Here is a 22,008-nt window from a genome sequence, read left to right on the forward strand (position 1 = left end):
TTCTTCAATCTATCCTCATGAGAGAAGTTTCTCATTCCTCGAGCCATTCTTGTAAATTGTTTCTACACTCTCTAATGCATTCACATCTTTCTTTTAAGATGGTGCCATGACAATGCATAATGCTCCAGCTGAAGTCTAACAAATACCTTGTAAAATGTCAGCATCACCTCATTACTCTTGTACCCTATGCCCTTACTGGGCCATAAGACATAGAAGGAGTATTAGGCTATTTGGCACCTTATGTTTGCTCTGCCATTTGATCGTGTTTGATATGTTTCTTAACCCCATTCTCTTGCCTTCTCCCCATGATCTTCTTGCCAATCAAGAACCGATATATCTCTGTCTTATGCACACTCAATGACTTGGCCTCCATAGTCTTCTGTGGCAATTATTTCCACAGATTAACCACGTCCTGACTGAAGAAATTGCTCCTTGTCTCAGTTCTGAAAGGTTGCTTTTTCACTCAGAAGCTCTGCCCTTGGGTCCTAGTCTCTCCTACAAGTGGAGCATATTCTCCATATCCACTCTATCCATGCCTCCCAGTTTGTAAGTTTCAATGAGATCCCCTCAACCTTCTAAACTCCATTGAGTATAGACACGTTGTCCTCAAACTTTCCTTACAAGACAAACCTTAATCCCTGCAATCATTCTTGTAAACATCCTCTGGGCCACCTCCAATGCCAGCACATCCTTCCTTAGATATGCAGCCCAAAACTGCTCACAATATTCCAGTGAGATCTGATCAGAACTTTATACAGCCTCTGCAATGCATTTCTACTCTTGTGGCCCTCTTGAAATGAATGTTAACATTGCATTTCCCTCCGAACTGCCAATTCAACCTATGTGTTATACGACTCCTAAGTCCCTTTGTCCTTCAGATTTCTGAAGCTTTTCCCCATTTAGAAGATAAATAATGCCTCTATTCTTCGTAGCAAAATGCATAGCCACATGCTTTCCCATATTGTATTCTATCTGCAACTTCTTTGTCCACTCTCCTAGCCTGTCCAATTCCTTCTGTAGCCTCCCTGCTTCCTCAGCACTACCTGTCCCTTCACCTATTTTTTATGGCATCTGCAAACTTAGCAACAGAAAGTCCTAAGTTCCTTTGTCCAGTTCTTTACTGTATAATGTGAACAGTTGTGGTCACAACACTAACTCCTGTGGAACTCTACTATTCATCAGCTGCCATCTGAAAAAGATCTCTTTATCTCAAATCTGTCTTCTGCTCATCAGCCAATCCTCTATCCATGCTAGTACCTTACCCCTAACACCATGGGCTCTTATCTTAATTAGCAGCATCCTTGAGGCACCTTGTCAAAGGCTTTCTGTTAATCCAAATAGATCACAATTTATAAATCTGAGAACCCTATATGCTCTATTAACTGCTCTTTACCTGTCCTGCCACTATCAATGATCTGTGTTAGTATACACTCTGCTCCTGCACCTGTTTTAGAATTGTATCCTCAATTCTATATTGCCTTTAAATGTTCTTCCTATCAAATCCATCACCTTACATTTCTCTGCATTGAACCTCATCTGTCATATAACCACTCACCCCATCAACTTGTCAATGTCCTATGAACTACTCTTCATAGTCTACAGTTCTTTCAAGTTTTGTGTCATCTGAAAACTTTGAAATTGTCCCCTGCAAACCAAGATTTAGATTATTAAGATACATCAGGAAAAACAAGGGTCCCAAGACCAACACCTGGGGAACTCCACTACTAAGCTTGCTCCACTCAACAAATATCCATTCACAAATATCCATCTGTTACCGTGATTGCAGGTATGTTTGCTGACCTGGGAAGTTGATTTGCAGACATTTCATCCTCTGTCTAGGTGACATCTTCAGTGCTTTAGAGCCTCCTGTGAAGCTCTGCTCTGCTGTGCTGTGTCTTCTCAAATTTATTTGGTTCCTTTCCTGCTGCTTCAGTTGCCGGTTCCGGTTGTTTGTTGCAATGGCCAGTATATTGGGTTGAGGTCGATGTGTTTGTTGATAGAGTCTGAGGATGAATGCCATGTTTTTAGAAATTCTCTGGCTGTCCTCTGTTTAGTTTGTCCTATGATCCTTGTGCTGTCCCTTTCAAATTTGTGGTCCGTGTCATCTGTGTGTGACTACTCAGGACATCTGGTCATGGCGTTTCATGGTTAGTTGGTGTTCGTTGATGTGGATTGCTAGTTGCCTGTCTGTTTATCTTATATAGTGTTTCATGTAGTCTTTGTATGGAATCTAGTAAATTACATTTGTCTTGCACATGATGGATGTAGGGTCTTTTGTTCTGGTGAGTTGTTGTCTGAGCTTGGCTGTTGGTTTATGGGCTGTCATGAATCCCAGTGTTTGGAGAAATCTGGCTGTCAGTTCCAAGGTGTTTTTTATATAAGGTAGAGTGGGTAGTGTGCTGGGTCATGGCATGTTCTCTTCGCGTTGTTTGTCTGTTAGGCACCTGCGGATGAAGTTGCGGGGATATCTGTTCTTGGTGAAGACTCTGTAGAGGTGTTCTTCTTCCCTTCACAGGTCAGGAATGCTGCAGTGTGTCGTAGCCCTTTTGAACAGGGACCTAATGCAGCTTCTTCTATATGTGCTTAGGTGGATGCTGTTGCAGTTCAGGATTTGGTCCATGTGTGTCTGCATCCACGAACACCAACTAGCCACTAAACACCACGACCAGATGTCCCTAGTAGCCATGCACACAGATGACACGGACCATATATTCAACTGGGACAACACAATGGTCAAAGGACAAGCTAAACAGAGGATAGCCAGAGAATTTCTAGAAGCATGGCACTCATCCACAGACCCCGTCAATAAGCACATTGACCTAGACCCAATATACCGGCCACTACAACGAACAACCGGAACTAGCAACCGGAAGCAGCAGGAAAGGAACGAAGTAAACTCCAGAAGACACAGTACAGCAGCGCTTCAAAGGAGGCTCCAAAGCCCTGAAGATGTCACCTAGACAGGGGACGGAACATCTGCAAATCAACTTCCCAGCTCAGTGAACATACCCACAATTGTGGCAACCAGTACCCCAGCTACTAATCCTTATGCAAACCCTGAATATCCATCTGTTTCATATCATTTTGGACAATTTGTTATCCACACTACTACTGCCCCTTTATAAATACCATGACCTATAGCTTCCCACTCAAGTCTGTTATATGTTTTCTCAGAAAATCTATAAGCTCATTGGCAGAAGAATTGAAGTTTTGGAAGGTTACCTGAGGAGTGAGAGAGGCAGCAGGAACTGTAAGGGACCAGTGCAGAACAGGAAGATTTAAATCATGGCTGAGATGTGAGGTCTACACTACTTACTTTGGGAGATGGAGAGGCACTGGGACCTATGAAGAAGCAGTTAGTGCTGAGTTTGAAATGGAGTAATAAAAGGTGACCTCACAGGAGTGACCTCACAGGAAAACTGGAAGTTCAGTGTTTGGTAAGAAGCTGTTATTGGGGATTGTCTACAAAGTGCTGTAATTTTTCAACAAGTAGCTGTAATTGGTTTTATCTGTGAAGGTTGAGACCAACTTGGTAAACTAATAAAAGTAACATGATTTAAAGTTAAGGCTTAAAGCTTGGCCTCCTAATCCTTTGTCAAAAACCGCACTACACTGGATTATAGTTCAACAGGTTTACTTGAAACCACAAGCTTTCGGAGCTCCCGCTTCTTCTTTGGGTAGCTAGTGAGAGAGAATCTATCAGATACAGAATTATGCACTCTCTCTCATGCACACACATTCTCACACATTTATATTCCTTGACATTCCCACACACTCCCTCTCAAACACACACACACACACCCTATGGGGTGAATTTGCATTTCCAAATTTGTATTTGCAGATACATTCTACTTTGTTCAAAAAGCACACAATCTGTAGACAGTCGGTTAATGTGGCATTTTACAAATTCCTACTTTGAATATGAAACCAATCTGGCTCCAGGTTGAGATACAAACAGACTTGAAACATGACCTCCCACCGAAAATGCATTGTCTGACCTGAGGTGTCACCTTTGTTTTGATAAAACCCTAAGTTATCATGGGTCAGTGACTTGAAAGGAATTCTGGGATTTACAAATTAATTAATCGAAACCTGCACCTCCATTCTAACTGATTATAAGACTTAATAGCCATCTAGGTTTGCAGAAGTTATATGAGCCTTTGATCTTTTACTTATAAATTCAGTGTCCGATGTATTCTCTCTCGCTCGCTGCTTGAGGAAGGAGCGGGGGCTCCGAGAGCTGGCGGTTTCAAATAAACCTGAAGTATTGTGTACAGTTTTGGGCCCCATATCTCAGGAAGAATGTTCTGGCCCTGGACCGTGTTCAGAGGAGATTCATGAGAATGGTCCCAGAAATAAAAAGCTTAACATATGAAGAACGTTTGAGAACTCTGGGTTTATACTCGATTGAGTTTAAAAGGATAAGAGGAGATCTAATTGAAACATACAGAATACTAAATGGCCTGAACAGAGTAGATGTTAGAAAGATGTTTCCATTATAGGAGAGATTGGACACAAGGGCACAGCCATAGAATAAAGGAAAGACCTTTTTGAATTAAAATAAAGAGAAACTTCTTCAGCCAGAGAGTGGTGAATCTATAGAATTTATTGATACAGAATGCTTTAGAGTCCAGGTAATTGAATAGATTTAAGATTGAGATAGATAGGTTCTAGAATACCAAGGTGATCAAGGGTTACAGGGAGAAAGTGGGAGAATGGGGTCGAGGAACTTATCAGCCATGATTGAATGGCAGAGCACACTCAATGGGCTGAATGGCCTAATTTCTGCTCCTATGTCTTATGGTCTTCTAGACTATAACTTGATGTTGTATGATTTTTGACTTTGTCCACCCCAGCCCAACACCAGCACTTCCACATCCTAATCCTCAGGGCAAGGACTTGCAGTGGGAGTGTTTGAAGTGAAACTGGTCCCAAAAATAATGATTATTCTTTCAAGCTTAATCTAAAAGGAAGTCACGGAAGCAGAGTTCAGACCCATGATATTCTCCTCCTGCGACCATATGTACAAGAATGAGTTCCAGCTGCAACTACTGGCTAGTTGCATTGCAGAGCTGGTGCAAAGGGATTGGATCACTCACTGTGGAGCATCTGCAAAGCTCAGATTGTTGCAGCCAGCACATTCAGTCAGGTGGTCATACTGCAGGTAAAGATGGAACAGGCAGAAAGGGAATAGGTAAAGAACCAGGCAGAGGAGAGGAAATCAAGCAGGAGACCAAGGAGGACCATTCCCTCTCTCTCTAATAGATATATCATTTTGGATACTGTTGGGGAGATGGCTTCTTAGAGGATAGCAGAGGGAGCCAAGTCCATGTCTTCACGGGTGGCTCTAAGAACAGAGGGGAAGAAGAATGGCAGGGCTGCATTGATAGGGGATTCAATACTAAGGGGACCAGGATGGAATCTCTGTGGCCACAGTAGGGACTCCAGGATGCCTCCCTGGTGCCAAGGTCAAAGGTATCTCGAAGCAGCTGCAGGGCAAGCTGAAGGGATAGGATGAACAGCCAGTGGTCGTGGCACATGGTGGTATTCACATGCACGAATTTGAAAAAGAATGATGATGCCATACATGCATGAAACAGAAAATCAGGATGTAAATTAGAAGTCAGACCTCAAAGATAGTAATCTCAGGATTACCAACAACGCCACATGCTAGCGAGAGTGAAAGTGACAGAATATAACAGATGACTACATGGCTGGAGAAATAGTGTAGGAGGAAGAAATTCAGATTCCTGGAAAATTGGGATAATTGTTGAGCTGAAGGGCCTGTTTCCACACTGTAAGTAGGGGAAGATGAGATAAGCAGTACAGATTGTGTCCAGGCAGTACCAGGACTGATGTCCTTTTTTGCAGGGCAGTTTGCCCAGGTTGTCAGGGCAGGTTGAAACTAGAATGACAGAAAAAAACAAGGGAAAGAAACAAATAAGCCTGTAGTGCAAAAAAAGCTAAGATTACTGGCAAGGTTGAAAAGACTAGTCCAAAGGCTTTTTGTGGAAATAAGAGGACTATTTGCCATAAAGTAGAAGAACTATCAGCCCAAATAGATGTAAGCAGTTGTGATTACTGAGACCTGGCTGCAGGGTTACAAAGGATGTGAACTGAATATCCAAGATATTCATTATTTAGGAATGAAAAACTAAAAGAAAAAGATTAGATTAGATTACTTACAGTGTGGAAACAGGTCCTTCAGCCCAACAAGTCCACACCGACCCGCCACCCACCCATACCCCTACATTTACCCCTTACCTAACACTATGGGCAATTTAGCATGGCCAATTCACCTGACCTGCACATCTTTGGATTGTGGGAGGAAACCGGAGCACACCCACGCAGACACGGGGAAAACGTGCAAACTCCACACAGTTAGTCGCCTGAGGCGGGAATTGAACCCGGGTCTCTGGCGCTGTGAGGTAGCAGTGCTAACCACTGTGCCACCGTGCCACCCACCAAAAAGGATAAAGGCAAAAAGAAGAAGCATTGCTAGTAAAGGATGAAATCAATGTAACAAAGAGGAATAATGTTGGCCTTGAAAGTCACAGCATGGAATCTGTATAGTAGAGATAAAATAAAATACACCAAGGGGCGAGAGATGTTTTTGAGGGTTGCATATAATCATCCAAACAGTAGTGGGGATGTAAGGGAAAGCATGAGAGAAGAAATCAGAGACACATGCAATAACGGTATAACTGTAATCACAAGTCACTTTAATTTACATTTGGACTAGACAAACTAAATCAGCAATGGTAACGTGGAGGAGGGTTTCATGGAGTATGTACACGATGCTTTTTAGACCAATGCATTGAGAAACCGACCAGAGAAGAGGCCTTCCTAGACTTCCTACTCTTCAATGAGAAATAAATAATTAACAATCTTGCTGTGTGGGCTCCCTTGCAGAAGAGGAACCATAAAATGTTACAGTTCTTCCTGAAGGTGGAGAGTGAGGTAGTAAAATCTGAAACTAAGGTCTTGACTCTAAATAAACGAAACGACGAGAATATAAGGCATGAGTTGACAAGGATGGATTGAAGATCCTTATTAAAGGGGCTGACAGTGGAGAGGCAATGCTTGCAATTTAAATGTGTACATGAATTGTAGTGATTAATCATTCCTGTTTGGTACAAAAATAAAGCAGGAATGGTGTCACAAAACCAGTCCCTTTCTTTTCTAAACGCTGTTCCTTGGCTCAAGGGGACACTGTCCTTAATTTTTTTCAGAGGGGCAATAAACCAGGCCAGGCTCCGATTAGTCTGGTTTGGTACAGAGATGAAAAGGATTTTGAGAGGCCTTTTGTTTGTATGTAAACAGATGAGACTTCAGGCCAAAGTGGTCATGTTTTAGAAGTGACCTGTATAACGAAGAGGAAGTGGTCACCTCTCTAGTTGAGCTGAGCTGAGCAGTTTTACTTCAATCTTGAACTGGGAAGTTCAACAGGGAGCTGTGTGGAAACTCTCTCTCTGTCTCTCAATTTCACCTTGTAAGCATGTGTTCCATTTATACTGTTTTTTTAAAGGGAGTTTGCTTATTGGGACAGTTATGTATATTCGGAAAAGCATAACTAAGTCTAGTTGGATAGGTTGAATTTTGTAGGGGTTGTTTATTCTGTTCTTTGTGTTTCATTGTGTAATTTTGTGAATAATTTTTTGTCTGGTTTAACATCCAGTAGTCAACCTAGCTAACATAATCCAGATAATTTTCACTGTACACTTACTGAAACAAATTGCAAAGTTATGGTCTGGGGCTGCCTGCTTAAGAATGTTTGGAGTAGTCTGACTTAGTCCATAACAGATTGGGGCTCTTTGCGGGATTTTAAACAGCAAGTGGTAACCTCTAGTGTCTTTATTTCGGGTGTTGGTTTGGTTGAGCAGACAAAGCTTCAGATAGGAATGGCTCTTTCAGTTGACAAAAGTTTTCTGGATGTGGATGCAGTGACTTTGGAAGTTTTGCAAAAAGTGAATAAGATCAAATTGCAAGAATTAACAGAGAAGCTGGAAGTGGAACTGGCTGCTTCTATGAGGAAAGGAGAGATAATTACATCAGTAGCTCAGCGTTTAAACTTGCTGGAGAAGCCATCCAAATCTATAGAGATGGCAAGAATTCAATTGCAAATGAAGCAGCTTGAGTTAGAGGTGAGAGATAAGGAAAGGGCAGCAGAAATGAAATAGTTTGAGTTACAATTAGAAGCAGAAGAGAGGGGGAAAAGAGAGAGCAGAGAAAGAAAAAGAGAAAGCTTTTGAACTTCATAAATTGACACTTAAGAAGGAAAGTCAGCTTAAAAGTCTGGAGATAAAGGCTGAAGGTAACCTTGGTGAGAAAGGGAGTGAGGATGAGCAAGCCCCTGGTGGTCAGAAGCCCAGTGAGAAACTGTTTATGTATGTTCAAGCATTGCCTAACTGTGATGAGAAGAATGTAGGAGCCTTTTTCATCTCATTTTCAAAGGTGGCTAAACAAATGCAGTGGCCAGTGGCAATGTGGATTTTGTTGATCCAAACAAAACTTGTAGATAGGGCTAGTGAGGTATTCAAATCCCTATCAGAGCAGGTATCTGGGGAGTATGGGGAGGTGAAAAAAAGCCATTTTATGTGCATTTGAGCTTGTACCAGAAGACTGTAAACAATGTTTCAGGAATCTAAGGAGAGACCCTGGTCAAACCTATATTGAGTTTGAGAGGATCAAACAGAGTAATTTCAGTGGATGGATAAGAGCTTTGAAAATCAAGCAAACCTATGATGCCCTTAGAGAGGCAATTATTTTGGGGGAACTCAATACTGCCTGAAGTAGTGCAAACTCATGTGGAAGAGCAGAGAGTTAAAACAGCAAGTTAGCAGCTGAAATGGCTGATGATTATGAGCTGGTCATAAAACTCGGTTTGGCTTCCAGAATCAATTTCAGTTCATGAGGGATAGAATTGGGGCAAAGAAATATCCTCACGGGGAAAGGGAAAGGTAGATCTCAGTGAAGATCATAAGGATAACACACCACAAGGTAAATAAGAAACCCTTAAGGGGGGACAAATAATTTAAAAAGCTCCAGTGTTTTCATTGTAATAAAGTGGGCCACATGAAATCACAGTGTTGGTGGGCCAGGAGAAAGACAGATGTAAGAAAGCCAGACAAGGCTGGAAGTTTTGTTGGATTAGTAACAAAAAGCACAAGGGAATTTAGATAACCCCCCAGAGTGTACCAGATGATCAGAGGTTGATTAAGGAGGAAATGACAGATCTGCTTAAAAATATAAATACAAGACTAAAGTTTATTCACATAGGCCAGGAGCAGTAAGTAAGGAGGTTACAATATTAAGGGACACGGGATCCTCTCAGTGTGTAATGCTGAAGGATAAGGAGATATGCACTGCTGAGAGACTATTGCCAGAGAAGGTACTGAAAACAGGAATTCATGGTAAGACAAAAAGTGCTCAGTTATGTAAAGTGAGGCTAGAGAGTCCAGAGAAGAGTGGAGAATTTGTGGTAGGAGTACAGGACAAACTCCCAGCTCCAGGAATACAATTTGTCCTTGCAAATGATATCGCTGATTCACCAGTAGGCGTGCTGCCTACTCTAGCTGAAAAGCCAGTGGAGATGCAGGCAACTGAAGATATGGAGAATGTTTATCCAGGAATTTTCCCTGATTGTGATCACAAGATCACAGACGCAGGAGAGATCAAAAGGCACAGGTAAGGAAGCTGACATAGTGTTATCTAAAACTTTATTTGACCAGGTAAGTGGAACAGAGAAGGAGCAGATATGTAAACATGCAAGCATCTTTAGCTCTACTCAGCTGATTGAATTTCAGCAGAAAGATGAAACAGTTATAACAAAGGGTATTTACAAAGACAGAAAGTGAATGCATTCCTGTGTGTTATTACTGAACAAATGATGTCTTAATGAGGAAATGGAAACCATCACACATTCAAGCAAATGAGACATGGGCAGAGATTCATCAAATTGTTTTGCCAGTAGGGTATAGAAAGGAGGTGCTGTGAGTGGTGCATAAGCTACCACTTGGAGGTCATTTAGTGGTGAGGAAAACACAGGCTAAAATACAAAGATATTTTTACTGGCCTGAACTACACAAAGATGTAGTTGAATTTTGCCAGATGTATCATACATGTCAGCCAATCAAAAAACCACAGGCAGTAATAAAACCTGCACCATTAGTACCTATTCCAGCATTTGAGGAGCCTTACACAAGAATCTTGATTGATTGCATAGGTCCTCTACCTCAAACAAAAAGTGGTAATAGGTATTTATTAACAATAATGAATGTGTCAATTGGATGTCCAGAGGCAACCCCATTATGCAGCATCACAGTGAAAAGGGTTGTAGAAGAATTACTTACATTTTTTACAAGATATGGACTGCCAATAGGGATCCAGTCAGATCAAGGATCAAACTTCACATCCAAACAATTCGAGGAGGTTATGGATAACTTGGGAATAAAGCAACTCAAATCTATTGCAGACCATCCGGAATCGCAGGGAGTGCTAGAGAGATGACATCAAACTCTGAAGACCATGTTGAGGGCTTATGGTCAGGATTATCCAGGTGATTGGGATAAGGGAGTTCCATTTGTACTTTTAGTGATCAGAGATATACCGAATGAATCAACCAACTCAGTCCATTTGAATTATTTTTTGGATGGAGTAAGAGGACCATTAAAACTGATTAAGGAGAAATTAATAAGTCAGAATTCAGAAACCATCCATTTGGACTCTGTGTCAAATTTTAGAGAATGATTAAATAAAGCTGGAGAATTGGCTAGACAACATTTAAAAGTACCACAGCATACAATGAAACAGGAAGCGGATAAGAAATCACAAATTTGCAATTTTGCAATTGGGGATAAGGTATTGGTTTTACTCCCAGTGACAGGTGAGCCTTTAAAAGCAAAGTTTAGTGAACCTTATCAAATTGAGAAGAAATTCAGTGAGGTGAACTACTTGATAAGGACTCCAGACAGGAAGAAATCTCACAGAGTGTGTCATGTGAATATGCTCAAAAGGTATTTTGATAGGGAAGGAAAGCAAGAGGAGAAGGTTTTAATGATTACAGCACAGAAGGAAGAACCAAGTTCAGAGGATTCTAAATTGGACATTCCTCAAATCAAATCGGACAATGAGGAAGTTTCAAAAATTGGGATAAATTATTGAGTTACCTTCCACAAGAAGCTCAAATTGACCTGAAAGACCTATTACTATCACATGGGGTGATATGCAGAAATAAACTGGGAATTACTAACTGAATTGTGCATGATGTACATATAGGAGATGCTGTTCCAAATAAGCAACATAACCCTCTAAAGTTGGCACAGATTCAGAAGGAGATAATCAAAGTGACTGGAGCTCACCCAGAGTCATGGTGCCAAAGCCAGATGGTACCCAACGGTTATGTGTGGACTATTGCAAAGTCAACGCCGTTATAAAAACCAATACAATATCCAATTCCAAGGTTGCAGGATTGTATTGAAAAAGTGGGACAACCAACTTACATTTCTAAGTAGGACTTGCTCAGAGGTTACTGGCAAGTACATCTGTCAGAGAGAGCAAAGTAGTACACTTTGTTGTGAGGAACAGAAAGGAAGTCTGTAATGGTTATGTGTTGGAAAGTGTACCTGTTCAGAAGGATCCGGGTGTCCTTGTACACCAGTCAATGAGAGTAGGCAGGTCGATGCAACAAGCAAATAGGAAGGCAAATGGTCTATTGCCCTTGAAAGAGGATTTGAGTTCATCAGTAGGAATGTGCCATTTTGGTTACCTTACCTAAGAAAGGAGTTCACGAAGCTGATACCCAGGATGGCAGAAATGCTGTGTGAGGAGAGATTGATTTAACTGGGCCTGTGTTCAATAGAGTTTGCAAAGATATGAGGATATCTGATGGAATATTTTACAGTTCAAACAGGGTCAGGTGGATTAGATGCATGGAGGGTGTTTCTCACGGTTGATGAATCTAGAACCAGGGGACATAGTCTTAGGATACAGAGTAGACCATTTGGGACTGAGATGAGGAAAACATTCATCACTCAAATAGTAGTGAACCTGTGGAATTTTCTTTCCCACAAGGTTGTAGAGGCCAACTCATTGAATATGTTCATGACCGAGACAAATACATTTTTAGGTTCTGGTGGGATCGAAGATCAGCAATGATCATATTGAATGGCGAAGCAGGCTTGATGGGCTGAATGGCCTATTCCTGCTCCTAGTTTCTAATTCCTTTATCCAGTGTTGGGTTTGAGATCCAGAAACTGTGCTGACTTCTTTTTCCTACCTTCCCAAAGAGAAACTCCACCCAGTGATGCAAATTATCATGACCTAAGTTGACAGTGCAAGCCAGGAAATGCAAGGACACATTTAATGGCGCTATACTGAATATAGATATCTCTAGTTTCAGTGTGATTCATAGGCATTACAAATATTGTACATTTGCATGAATGTAAATCATTGCTATCTGAAGACCAAACATTATGTGTAAAATATAAAATATGCTAAGATCCAGTAGAAAGTTAAATTTAAATGATTTATGACTATTGACTAAATCAACATTAAAGTTTATGATGTTTTTTGCAGTTGCACAAAGCTCATCTTCATTTTGAAATGTGACTCCTCTGGAAATCTTTTCATCCTGAAGTATACGTTTACTGACAATAACAAAATGCAAATTAAGTAGACAATCATTTCACATAAGATTAAGAGTGCTGCAGTTGCCTGATACAACAGCTGTGACATTGAAAGCAACAGCAATGATCGAAATTGATGGTAGACAAATTGCTTCCTTTCTCATTTTGACTTCGATTCATTGCCTGGAGATCACATATTTCACTACCTTTTTAGTATCTAAGGTATTAATCATAAGACATGTCAAGTACATTTAACACCACAGAGGGAAACAATAACTTTGGATGTTACCACTGCTTCGTTTATCTCTGCATTGTTTATAATTTTACCAGATCTAGATAAATCCAATTTAAATAAATTTCTAAAACAAAATGTCATTATAAAGTAATGAACAAGACATTGACAATGCATTTGCTGCTACAAAGGCACAAATAACATCTTGTGGAAACCAATCCAAAGGATGGCTTGCGTTATGAATAATTCATTTGCTGTTTTCTTCTTTGCCCCTAGCAATTGCAGAGCTTTTCTAAGAGGTATGAATCAACTTATCAGGCCAAGGGAAGTATTGATTGAAGAATAGCCACACGGACTACAAATCTTAATCATGATGGCTATGACTTAGTAGCCAGCTGTTCATAATGGGGTTGAATTGACTGCAGTACCCTAGGTACTAAACCACAGAGGGTAAATCACAGGGCAATTTGCAAGATTTGACCCTCTGACACCAGACTGCGCTGTACACGCTATTCAGCAGGCATTCTGCTAAAATTTGAAGGGTTGGCTAATTTAAATATCCATTGACAACTATCAATTCTATTATGCTGGGAAAGGAGACTGAGATGCCATTGAAACACAATACAAAGTTATCTGTCTCAGAGAACTGGCTGATGGGTACCTATCATAGATAGCTAATTTTTATGAATAAATTCTCTAACAGCCTCATGAAAATGAACGCTGTTCAGGTATCATTTGGATGGTGCTGTAGCTCTGTATTGTCACCATTCCCCTTTTCCATGATTTTGTCCATAAGTTCATTACATTAGAGTTGTAATGTAGTGCTACCTAAGAAGGATTTTGTGAAGAAGCATCTGACACTCAAAAAAGGGAAAAAACCTTTCACCATTCAGTCAGGTTACTCAAGTTGGAAAAGTTCCCAATGCAATGCACCCTCCTCAGGAATAAATACACTGAATGTTGCTCACTGCCATTGACACACAGTGAAGATGGGCACAGAAATTGCTGGTTGCCAAAGTACAGTAGAAAGGCTTATGCTCAAAATGTCAGATCTGCCCAACCGACTGTGCTTTTCCAGCACCACACTTTTCGTCTCTGATTTCCAGCATCTGCAGTCCTCACTTTTTCCATACTAGTTAAAAGCCTTGCCTCAATTCCCTGGCACTTTGTCACAGTTATTTTGTTAAATATTGGGTGCCTTAGCCTTCACCCTCATACCTCTTAACCTCACTAAAACTATCCCGACGTTAATAAAGGCTTCTCATGTCCTCCATACCAGCACATTCCTACGCTCAGCCCCAAACTCCCTTACATGTCCCCAACTATTCCTGTAGACCATTATAGCCCCAGTGCCAACTCATGTTTTCCCCTCCACTCCCCTTTTCCTCTAGTCCTTCCTTTGGAATTCACACCAAGCATGCTCAGATAAAATTAAGTTGAATGATCTATAACAACTTCAATATGTGGAAGATAACCTCATTCAATTCATTTAAACCCTTCAAATACAGTGTATTCATTCCCCTGCATCAAGGTAAACTACTTCTTTAACAACCACTTAGAACTGTCAATCAAACTGTACAAGCTTATCATTTCCATCCCGACCATCTCCTCAATGTGATATAATAAATTGTGATTATGGGCGGCACGGTGGCACGGTGGTTAGCACTGCTGCCTCACAGCGCCAGAGAACCAGGTTCAATTCCTGCCTCAGGCAACTCTCTGTGTGGAGTTTGCACATTCTCCCTGTGTCTGCGTGGGTTTCCTCCGGGTAATCCGGTTTCCTCCCACAATCCAAAAATGTGCAGGTTAGGTGAATTGGCCATGCTAAATTGCCCGTAGTGTTAGGTAAAGGGGTAAATGTAGGTGAATGGGTCTGGGTGGGTTGCGCTTCAGTGGGTCGATGTGGACTTGTTGGGCTGCAGGGCCTGTTTCCACACTGTAACTAATCTAGTCTAATCTAAAAAAAACAATAGTCGAGCAATGATGATGCTATGATGATTGCATGTCAAAAACATCCAATAAAACTGCTAAAGTCTAGCAGGAGTATTTTTCCCCAAATTTGCTGGACTTCCACATCTGGATTTCCAAATAATGTCTGTCAATTGTTTCTTCAAGGAACAAATACGTTCTCTGAAATGCTTGGCATACATCCCAGAGTTTGTATTGTCAATCCCTAACCTCAAGACCTGTGCACAATTTTAATGTTGAACATTTAGCTTTTCATCGAAAATCATGAGATTCAAGTTGTGCATGTAATGCTCGGTCCCAACTGAATAACTCATTGGCTTTGCATCAACCAGTTCTCTGGCATTACAGGGTTGCTTTTGTGTGAAGAGCTCATTTCACGCCACGTATTTCTGGTGTGGCCTCAGTGCACAATTTAAGAACATATACCTAAAATAAACAAAGTAAAGAGAATGTGCTGTCAGTTACCATCAGTGTGACCAGATATCCTGGATTTTTTGGGACCATTGAGTAATTTCATGTTGGATCCTAGATCAAGCCTTTCCAGGATTTTATTTTCAGGTTTCCTCTTGTTTAGAACATAAGGTTCTCCCTTGGTACGTTCCGTGTCTATATATAGGAATCAAAATCAGTGCAGCATTGCAGTTCTATGGTTCCACACTCAGTGGGATAGATGCTTCTTACAAACTTTGGTTCCAGCGCTGTTCTGCAGAGAAAAACAATAAAGGAAAAACTGATTAAAGAGAAAGCCCTCGAGTAATCAAACCATTCTTGGAGAGGAAGGTGATGAACTCAAAGTCTCTCTCTCATGTCCATCCATAGTGCACTCTGAGCCAGGGATATAATGTGTTAGACAATAGACAATAGACAATAGACAATAGGTGCAAGAGTAGGCCATTCAGCCCTTCGAGCCTGCACCGCCATTCAACATGATCATGGCTGATCATTCCTAATCAGTATCCTGTTCCTGCCTTATCTCCATAACCCTTGATTCCACTATCTTTGAGAGCTCTATCCAACTCTTTCTTAAATGAATCCAGAGACTGGGCCTCCTCTGCCCTCTGGGGCAGAGCATTCCACACAGCCACCACTCTCTGGGTGAAGAGGTTTCTCCTCATCTCTGTCCTAAATGGTCTACCCCATATTTTTAAGCTGTGTCCTCTGGTTCGGCACTCACCCATCAGCGGAAACATGTTTCCTGCTGCCAGAGTGTCCAATCCTTTCATAATCTTATACATCTCAATCAGATCCCCTCTCAGTCTTCTAAACTCAAGGGTATACAAGCCCAGTCGCTTCAGTCTTTCAGTGTAAGGTAATCCAGCCATTCCAGGAATTGACCTCGTGAACCTACACTGCACTCCCTCAATAGCCAGAATGTCTTTCCTCAAATTTGGAGACCAGAACTGCACGCAGTACTCCAGGTGTGGTCTCACCAGGGCCCTGTACAGCTGCAGAAGCATCTCTTTGCTTCTATACTCAATTCCACAAAGTTTGTGAGAAGATTTGTACCTCGGGTGCTCGTTGCTGTGGTTCTGTTCGCCGAGCTGGAAGTTCTTGTTGCAAACGTTTCGTCCCCTGTCTAGGTGACATCCTCAGTGCTTGGGAGCCTCCTGTGAAGCGCTTCTGTGGTGTTTCCTCCAGCATTTATAGTGGCCTGTCCCTGCCGCTTCCGGTTGTCAGTTTCAGCTGTCCGCTGTAGTGGCCGGTATATTGGGTCCAGGTATATGTGTTTGTGGATGGAGTTTGTGGATGAGTGCCATGCTTCTAGGAATTCCCTGGCTGTTCTTTGTTTCGCTTGCCCTATAATGGTAGTGTTGTCCCAGTCAAATTCATGTTGCTTGTCGTCTGCGTGTGTGGCTACTAGGGATAGCTGGTCGTGTCGTTTCGTGGCTAGTTGATGTTCGTGGATGCGGATCGTTAGCTGTCTTCCTGTTTGCCCTATATAGTGTTTTGTGCAGTCCTTGCATGGGATTTTGTACACTACATTAGTTTTGCTCATGCTGGGTATCGGGTCCTTCGTTTTGAGTTGTTGTCTGAGAGTGGCTGTTGGTTTGTGTGCTGTTATAAGTCCTAGTGGTCGCAGTAGTCTGGCTGTCATTTCAGAGATGTTCTTGATGTATGGTAGTGTGGCTAGTCCTTTGGGTTGCGGCATGTCCTCGTTCTGTTGTCTTTCCCTTAGGCATCTGTTGATGAACAGATGCCTAAGGGAAAGACAACAGAATGAGGACATGCCGCAACCCAAAGGACTAGCCACACTACCATAATCAAGAACATCTCTGAAATGACAGCCAGACTACTGCGACCACTAGGACTTATAACAGCACACAAACCAACAGCTACTCTCAGACAACAACTCACCAAAACGAAGGACCCGATACCCAGCATGAGCAAAACTAATGTAGTGTACAAAATCCCATGCAAGGACTGCACAAAACACTATATAGGGCAAACAGGAAGACAGCTAACGATCCGCATCCATGAACATCAACTAGCCACGAAACGACACGACCAGCTATCCCTAGTAGCCACACACGCAGACGACAAGCAACATGAATTTGACTGGGACAACACTACCATTATAGGGCAAGCGAAACAAAGAACAGCCAGGGAATTCCTAGAAGCATGGCACTCATCCACAAACTCCATCAACAAACACATAGACCTGGACCCAATATACCGGCCACTACAGCGGACAGCTGAAACTGACAACCGGAAGCGGCAGGGACAGGCCACTATAAATGCCGGAGGAAACACCACAGAAGCGCTTCACAGGAGGCTCCCAAGCACTGAGGATGTCACCTAGACAGGGGACAAAATGTTTGCAACAAAAACTTCCAGCTCGGCGAACAGAACCACAGCATACTCAATTCCTCTTGTTATGAATGCCAGCATGCTATTAGCCTTCTTCACTACCTGCTGTACCTGCATGCTTGCCTTCATTGACTGGTGTACAAGAACACCCAGATCTCTCTGTACTGCCCCTTTACCTAAATTGATTCCATTGAGGTAGTAATCTGCCTTCCTGTTCTTGCCACCAAAGTGGATAACCATACATTTATCCACATTAAACTGCATCTGCCATGCATCTGCCCACTCACCTAACTTATCCAGGTCACCCTGTAATCTCCTAACATCCTCATCACATTTCACCCTGTCACCCAGCTTAGTATCATCAGCAAATTTGCTAATGTTATTGCTGATACCATCTTCTATATCATTAACATATATTGTAAAAAGCTGCGGTCCCAGCACGGATACCTGCGGTACCCCACTGGTCACTGCCTGCCATTCCGAAATGGAGCCGTTTATCACTACCCTTTGTTTCCTATCAGCCAACCAATTTTCAATCCAATCTAGTACTTTGCCCCCAATACCATGCGCCCGAATTTTACTCACTAACCTCCTGTGTGGGACTTTATCAAAAGCTTTCTGAAAGTCCAGGTACACTACATCCACTGGATCTCCCTTGTCCATCTTCAGAGTTACATCCTCAAAAAATTCCAGAAGATTAGTCAAGCATAATTTCCCCTTCATAAATCCATGCTGACTCTGTCCTATCCTGTTACTACTATCCAGATGTGCCGTAATTTCATCCTATATAATAGACTCCAGCATCTTTCCCACCACTGAGGTCAGACTAACTGGTCTATAATTTCCTGCTTTCTCTCTCCCACCTTTCTTAAAAAGTGGTATAACATTAGCCACCCTCCAATCCTCATGAACCGACCCCGAATCTATCGAACTCTGGAAAATGATCACCAACGCATCCACGATTTCCCGAGCCACCTCCTTCAGTACCCTGGGATGTAGACCATCAGGCCCCGGAGACTTATCAACCTTCAGACCTAACAGTCTCTCCAACACCAAATCCTGGCAAATATAAATTCCCTTAAGTTCAGGTCCTTCAGCCACTGTTACCTCAGGGAGATTGCTTGTGTCTTCCCCAGTGAACACAGATCTGAAGTACCCATTTAATTCCTCTGCCATTTCTTTGTTTCCCGTAATATATTCCCCAGTTTCTGTCTTCAAGGGCCCAATTTTAGTCCTAATCATTTTTTTGGCTTGCACATACCTAAAAAATCTTTTACTGTCCTCCTTTATATTATTGGCCAATTTACCTTCGTATCTCATTTTTCCTCTGCGTATTTCCTTCTTAGTAATCCTCTGTTGCTCTTTAAAAGCTTCCCAGTCCTCAGTTTTCCCACTTATCTTTGCTATGTTATACTTTTTCTGTTTTAACTTTATATGTTTCTTAACTTCCCTCGTCAGCCACGGCCGCCCATGCCTCCTCCTGGGATCTTTCTTCCTTTTAGGAATGAACTGATCCTGCAACTTCTGCATTATACACAGAAATATCCGTCATAGTTCCTCCACGGTCATCCCTGCTAAGGTATTGCACCATTGAACTTTGGCCAGCTCCTCCCTCATAGCTCCATAGTTCCCTTTATTCAACAGAAGTACTGTCACTTCCAACTGTACCCTCTCCCTCTCAAATTGCAGATTGAAGCTTAATGTATTATGGTCACTACTTCCCAATGGCTCCTTCACTTCGAGGTCTCTGACCAATTCTGGTTCGTTACACAATACAAGATCCAGAATTGCCTTCTCCCTGGTCGGCTCCAGCACCAGCTGTTCTAAGAATCCATCTCTGAGGCACTCCACAAAGTCTCTTTCTTGACGTCCAATACCATCCTGATTCTCCCAGATTACCTGCATGTTAAAATCCCCCATAACAACTGTAGTAACATCTTTACGACAGGCCAATTTCAGCTCCTGATTCAACTTACATCCGACATCCAGACTACTGTTTGGGGGCATGTAGATGACTCCCAAGAGGGTCTTTTTACCCTTAGTATTTCGCAGCTGTATCCACACTGACTCTACATCCCCTGACTCTAGGTCCCCCCACGCAAGGGACTGAATATCATCCCTTACCAACATGGCCACCTCACACCCCCTGCCCGTCAGTCTGTCCTTACGATAGCACGTGTAGCCTTGAATATTCATTTCCCAGGCCCTGTCCACTTGAAGCCACATCTCAGTTATCCCCACAATATCGTATCTGCCAATTTCCAAAAGAGCCTCAAGCTCATCCATCTTTTGTCTAATGCTTCGTGCATTCATGTATAGTATTTTTAATTTGTTACTGCTCTCACCCTTCCCATCAACCCCTATTTCACTCAACCTTACAGCATGATCCCTTTCCGAGTTTTCTGCCTCGTTGATACAGTTGTCTTTCTTGACTTCTCTTGTTCTAACTTTCCCTTCAATTTCCTTTTTAAACATCCAGTTTGTCCCTCCCCCCCTGCTACTTAGTTTAAATGTAGCGGTGCTGCAGTAGAAAACCTGCCTGCCAGAATGCTGGTCCCGAACCTAACCGTCTCTCTTGTAGAATTTATGCTTACCACAAAGTATACCCCAGTGATCCAAGAACTTAAATCCTTGCTTCCTGCACCAGCTCCCCAACCACACGTTCAAGTCCATTATCTCCCTGTTTCTGGCTTCACCAGCCCGAGGAACTGGAAGCAAACCGGAGATAACCAGCTTGGACGTCCTGATTTTCAGCCTTCTTCCTAGTTCTCTGAAGTCCTGCTGTAGTATGTTCCTCCTCTTCTTCCCGACATCATTTGTGTTGGCGAAAAGAAAAATGAAGAACAGTTTGAAGGCAATTCTGGAAAAGAGGCAATGAGGATTTCTCCACTGCTCAACTAGGAATTTCATTTTCTGTCAGCTTTGGTATCTCTTCCACAATTGCTTTAGCACAAGGCTTCTCCTCAGCAAACATGTTCATAAGTCCATTCGAAAGTAGAAATCTATCACCTTCATCAACATTTTAAAAAACTTCTGGATCAGAATGGAAAACTGGACAAGAGCGAAATGTTCAGAATATCTCACTTGCCCACTGGACTTAATAACAATGGACTGTTTAGACTGTTTAGGTGTTTAGGGCTTCAGTTCTGCATTTTCAATCCCATTTATTTCTAATCCATTCTTTGAAACTTCATCATAATTCTGCAGGTGATCGCTGTCATTAACAAAGACTTGCTTTTTCATGACAGTTTTCTGCAAATTCTCTTTAATATTTTGTTCTCTTCTCCACACAGCACTTTTCAAATAGAAAATGATCATCCATTGACTGTAGCAGAATATTTTTTTTCACAGTTACTAATTCACTGTGAGATTTGAGCTCTGAAAATGGCAGTAAAGGAATGGAATAATCATTTATTGTCACTTGTATTTTTTTATCCAAAAATACAAAGAAAAGTATTTAAGTCACTCTACCATGTTGCCTATATTAATAACAGAAGGCATTGATAAGGTAGCATTTTAAAAACAAAATAAAGTCCAATTTAGCTTAATTTCTGGGCTCTTAGGTTACCACTGCAAGATCGCCATGTCAAGCCATTGTAATCCCAGGCCACAAGGGTAACTTCTTACTATGTCAATTGTGTTTGAACACCATTGAGGACAAATCAGCCTGTTTGATTGGCCCCATATATACAAAGATACACTTGTTCCAACTTTGATGCTCAACAGCAGCAGAGTGTACTGTCTCGAAGATGCACTTCAGAAATTCACTAAGTTTCTTTTGACAGCAAATTCCAAACACATGACAACAACAGCAGCAGAATGCCACCATCTGCAAGTTCCTCTCCATGCTATTCACTATCATTGACTTAACAATATATTGCCATTTGTTCAGTGTCTCGTGGTCAGATTCCTGGGGCTCCCTTCTTAACCGATTACAAATGGACTGTTGCTTCAAGAAGGTGACTCACCATATGTTCTCAAGGACAGCTACGACTGGGCAATAAATTCTAGCTTAGCCAGCGACACCCAAATGCCATGAATGTATTTTTAAAAATGGCTATCTTTGTATAGGACTCGGGGAAACTTTCTGTAATCTGTTCTTTTTCTATCTCTAAGGATTGATAGCATTTTGTGATGACCAACAGTCAGGCATTTAGCAATCTATTTCAGGTAGTTAGACTGATCCAAATATTGTTTACTTCTAACATTTTTGAGCTCCTTTAAAAGCTGGACTTTTAGTTTCTCCAAGATGTGTTTCATCTCTAAACCACTATAATTATAGTGTCTACTTGTTAACTGAAAAAGCATTTAGGTGTTTCCACATTTTGTTGACAAGACTCAGTTGTTAACTTCTGTTGTTATTAATGGACATAA

This window comes from Chiloscyllium plagiosum, unplaced genomic scaffold, assembly GCF_037043375.1.
Source record: "Chiloscyllium plagiosum isolate Xiang-an unplaced genomic scaffold, Cpla_swu_hap1 HiC_scaffold_7, whole genome shotgun sequence".
Taxonomy (NCBI): domain Eukaryota; kingdom Metazoa; phylum Chordata; class Chondrichthyes; order Orectolobiformes; family Hemiscylliidae; genus Chiloscyllium; species Chiloscyllium plagiosum.